Source organism: Moschus berezovskii, chromosome 9, assembly GCF_049115385.1.
Source record: "Moschus berezovskii isolate FMDL1 chromosome 9, NW_MosBer_1.0, whole genome shotgun sequence".
Lineage (NCBI taxonomy): Eukaryota > Metazoa > Chordata > Mammalia > Artiodactyla > Moschidae > Moschus > Moschus berezovskii.
In genome coordinates, this window is record NC_142468.1 from 18491577 (window position 1) to 18497147 (window position 5571).

Here is a 5571-nt window from a genome sequence, read left to right on the forward strand (position 1 = left end):
CCTCAATTATGAGGAATCAGAGGGTCAGAAAGATTCCTTGTACAGGATGAACAATAAGCAGCAGGACTGAGAGTCAAGCTTCATTCATTCATTCACTCATTCAAACACACTGAACCTTACTGGGCACAAGGTACTGTATGTGGTAATTGGGATCCAAAGGTGAACAAAACATAACTGTTATCTTCTGGAGGTTCATTTTATCCTTTACTTGTAGGTACATTTGGAAAAAAGGGGGCATTTTATTTTATAGTTGCTTTTAACCTCAGGTGAGCTATATCTAGAACTGAAATTCTTTATTCCTAAGAGGGTAAAATTGCCCTCATAGAATTTCTTGGGATGGCTGTTCCACTGCACCCAGCCATTATAATAAAATAAAAAACGTTGAGAGCTTCTTAGTTACTAATGAAGCTAGAGACCACATTTATTTTACTGTCTTGTTAGCTTATTTATATCCTCGGCTTTCCTGGTGGCCCAGATGGTAAAGTGTCTGCCTGCAATGTGAGAGACCTGGGTTCAAGCCCTGGGTTGGAAAGATCCCGTGGAAGAGGGCATGGCAACTCACTCCAGTATTCATGCCTGGAGAATCCCCACAGACAGAGGAGCCTGGCGGGCTACAGTTCATGGGGTCGCAAAGAGTCGGACACAACTGAGCTACCAAACACACATTAGCTTATATTCTCAGCAGCAAACTATTAGCATAAATTATATGTCTTAAATTTTAGTAAATGGATATTTATTGAATGAATGAATGCCTAGTATTCTAAGCACTGTGCATAAAAAACCACAAGGGAAATGTTTAAAGAAGTCTGCATTGTATAGTGGTAAGCAGATTTGAATATTTCCTTCCAAAGTTTGTTCTAAAAGTCTCCAGTTAATTCATCCCTGAGGTGGGAAATTCTCGAAAATCTTGAAAAAGTTTCTAAATGAGCCAGGTACTAGACAACTAGTTACACTACTAGTTATTACTAGTAATATTATACTACTAGTTATTACTAGTAATATTATATTACTAGTTATTATTACTACATTTGATCTGAGTCTAATGGCTACTCTGAAGCTTGCTCCGTGTCACAAAGACACCAGCTGTTATCCGTCTTAGAGTTGTCATTCACTAACCAAGCAGTTTGACCATTAGGACCATAAGGATTACCAGGTTGGGTCAGACCTATAGTCCATTTAATAGCCTCTTACCTTGGATGAAAGGTTATTCTCAAGTAGTGGTTCTTAAACCTGGTTAGGAATCAGAATCACTTGGTGGAGCTTTGCAAAAATAAAGTGCACCTACTCCAGTCCAATTAAGTAGAATCCCTGGAACTAGGAGAGGGAACATTGTCCCAGGAACAATGTCCCTGGAACCTGGGACATTGACATAGGACCGTCTGGTTCACCCATGTATGCTTCTGCACTTCATAAGTTTGCTCTAATTGTTTCTATATTCTGACTATATTCCTTCCTTGGATATTGAGTTCCATGTGCTTATTGCCTACAGCTTGAAATAGTCTTTTTCTTTTTATCAGTCCTCATCTTAAGAGTACTGAAAGGTTGTCAGTTACATTGTAATCCTAGGATTTGGGGATTTGAAAGCAGAGTTCCTGTTGGTCTTACCCATGCTTCTTGTGATACTATAGACTTAGCTTACCTGCTAAAGCATGCCTAGCAGTCACATGCCCATTCTTGAGATTTTTTGGTTTACAAGCAGCTCTAGCTTTATTAAGTGATCCTTCTGCATGAGTAAGACAACCTTTGTCCACTTAGTGCAATAGCATAAAAATCATATCTGTTTCTGTGATGACTGTGACCTGGGATTATTGCTACTTAGGTCATTCAGGGCAAGGAAAGCACTTGTTGAAGGTTTTGGGTTAAAGTCCTGTTATGAGTTTAGTCAGCCTGTTAGCACTGGAGACACCAGGAAGGAGAATATGCTTTCATTTAAGAACTCAATGATTAACGTAACCCTTTGGAATGGAGGTAGAGGGACAGGAGTATTTACAGTAAAGTATACAAGGGAATGAATAGAGAAGTAGAATATCAGGGTCACAGACCAGCCGAATAGAATGAAAAAGGATCTGGTTTTACCACTTCCTTAAAAAAGTGTGTGGGGGGATGCTGAATGGTAGGTGGAGAACCGCAATTGGTGTGTTCATTTTGGAATCTCTATAAATATTCTTTGATAAGTCAAAGTTTCCAAGCAGCCTTATGCACATGTAAAAAAGAACAAGAGGAGAAAGAAGCTTAGGAGAGTGACAGGGAGGGGGAGGAGTTACCAGCCGTAGCCTATGCATGCCTCCAGGCAAGTTAGGTCTGGCCAGGGTGAGTTTGCCCAGAAAACTTACTGGGGCTTGGTTGGAAATTTGTAACACTCCAGGGATGAGATTTTTGGCTGGATTCCTTGTGGACCTCAACAATGAACTTGCTCTCAATTGAAGTTTTTAGAAAACAGATCTCCAGGGACTGCTCCACCCAAGATGAAAATACTGTGGCCTCTAATTCCAATACAGGAGCTCAAAGATGAGCTGGCTCCTCTATGAATCGACATTCAAAATAATAATAGCTTTTTCTGCCATTTCTTTTCATCTAGAGATTTCAAAGCATCTCATAAATATGTGCCCATTCCATGGTTAACCGATTAAGCCACATCTCTGACAGTCATCTTTCGCGTGGGATCCTTCCATCAATTGATGATGGCTGAGCTGGAAATAGAGTGTAGGCCTCCTGATTCAAGGTCTCATGCTCAACACTCACTCCCTGTCTTCACGACCCAGCCTGCAGCTGTCTGTGGTGCTCCCTTGGGGCACAGTTCTTCATAGGGACTGGGGTGTCAGATCTGCTCACTTCTTTGCTGTCATCACCACCCACTGACTGCATTTCTGGTTCCCTGTGTCCTGGCAACTGGGCTGTGCCTTGGTTATTTGGAATGTGAGAATTGTTGAAGAATCTCTAGGGATTATTCATGTCTTATAAACCTTCATCCCAATTCACAGCTCCCTGACAATCTCAGGACCATCAGAGTGCTGTGTGCTATGGTATTCTTCCCCCGCTGTCTTCATCCTCACTTCCCCTCTGAAGAACAAGAGGAAGCCACGGACCAAGAGCTTTTGAGGCAGGAAGGAATGAGAAGGAAAAGTCTTGTCCTTCCTTTCAACTTGTCCTCTTTGTTCCCAAGGAGGGGGCCAAGGCCATGAAACTTGACCCACAATGGGAAGATTAGCAGGATGCCTCTGTGTTTCCATCACTCACCCTGAGGGAGCTTGACTTTTTAATTTTTTTTATCTGGAGCAGGGATGACTCAGAGCAGACCTTTGATGGGGAAATCCATCTCAGAACCTGAGAGGGAAGTAGCAGAGGGCCACTACTGGCCCAGCATTTTCATTTAATTTTCAGACTAGAATGGTTTTGCTCAATCAGAGGAAACTGAGTGCTCCCTCTCCCCACTGTTGGCAACTGAAGGAATGGTCCTGTCTCTCTGTGGGGGTCCAAAGGAGACAGGAAATGAGATTTCAAATTCATAATGCAGGGCAGGCCCTGTACACACTGGTGGAATGTTTTATTTAGTCATATACCACCACTGTGCTTTTACCTACGAATTACTACTAACGACTAGTGGTCATTACATGATAACTGCTGCTGCTGCTGCTGCTAAGTCGCTTCAGTTGTGTCTGACTCTGTGCGACCCCATAGACGGCAGCCCACCAGGCTGTCCCGACCCTGGGATTCTCCAGGCAAGAACACTGGAGTGGGTTGCCATTTCCTTCTCCAATGAGTGAAAGTGAAAAGTGAAAGTGAGGTTGCTCAGTCGTCTCCGACTGAGTGACCCCATGGACTGCAGCCTACCAGGCTCCTCCATCCATGGGATTTTCTAGGCAAGAGTACTGGAGTGGCTTGCCATTGCCTTCTCCACATGCTTTTCTTTTTTACAACTCCCATAGCACCACCCCAAAATAAATGATGGTGCAGGGAAGGAAGGCAGCTCCTCGAGGCAACTCCTAACTCATTCATTCACTGAACATTTAGTGAACTACTTTGGGTCAGGCCCTGTGCTAGGAACTGTGAGCAGGATGGATGGGTTTCTGATATCACAGTGCTGTAGGAGGATGCGCTCCATGCCAATTTACTCATGGGCTGTGTGCATCCAAAACAGAAGTGCAACATATATAAGAGCCCAACCCAGTGGTGCCTGGGAGAGGAGACATCAGCAGGCCCCGCTGTAGTAATCACTTTGAAAGTGAGATATGTAGAATGAGTAGGAGCCAGTAAAGGGAACCTAACCCAGGGTGCGTGTATGCTCAGTGTGCGTGTTCAGTCACGCCCGACTCCTCATGACCCCATGGACTGCAGCACGCCAGGCTTCCCTGTATATCACCATCTTCTGGGAGCTTGACCAAATTGATATCTGTCTAGTTGGTGATGCCATCCAACCATCTCATCCTACTTAGAGTAAACCTATACGATTGGTATAATTTCCCCTGTACATAATATTAACCCTCCAAAGTAAATCCCAGTTTCCATCAAATACAGTGCCTCCGACTCTGCTTCTGTATACTGTGATGCTTACCTTGGGAAAGTGTGAAATTCTACACAAGTGGAAGATGTAATTATTGTTACACTAGAGAGTATTTCAGGGAGGAAGATGGCATGAAGGGAATGGGTGTGAAAATCAGGTTCTTCTATTTCCACAGCCCAGGCTGCACTCTCTAGGCCCTGGGGATGATCTGGGTCTGACTCGGGAAATACGCTTGTCTGCCTTCCCTTGAGCAATAACATCCTTTCCTATCAGCTGCTGCTCTAAGAAGACACTGATGTCCTTTTGCAGGAAACTAACAGGAAAAGAAAGAAAGCCTACTACTAAATACACTTCCTGAGGGCAAAATGAAATGGCTGCTGGTCTGGCTGCCTGGAGGAAAAGGCTGAATAAATAAACACACCATCCCTATTGTGTAGGCAGGTTTCCTGGGGGCAAGTCTTCATCTTCTCAGCCCTTCTTTCCCTTCTAAAATTGGCCATCCTGCAAAACAGCAGACAGAGATCTTCTCTGGCTACTGAGACGTGTGGAGACTTATAATTCTCCTCTTTCTCAAACCCAGAGGAAACACAGAGTTAGAAGAGGAGACGAGTGACAGGAAGAGGAACTTGATGTTGCTACATACCTCTCCTTAACCTCACAGATCTTTCCCGCAACTTCTGCTTCGAGCTCTTCTGTGCACAAATCTGGAAACACCTAGGAACATGCCCAGAGAAGCAGAGACCAGGGTCGTGGCATCTCAGAAATTCAAGGGGCCTGTTTAAATCCCAGCAGAAGGAGGCAGAAGTGTAACTGTTATTATCTGTGAGTATTTATTGAGCGCTAATAGTCTAGCACCACAGAAGAAACTGCTTAAGACGGTGACTTTGGATCAGAAAACAGCTCCAGTTGAAAAGATCCTAAGGCATTTCCTTGTGAGGATAGTGTTTTCCTCTGCCTGGAACACTGACAAAAGGAAAGAACCTGCACAAATGTAAAGAGAGTGAAGGCAGGAAGGGGGAGAGAATATTTGCGTAGATAGTACTGGCCTGAAAAGATGAGATGAGGTGAGC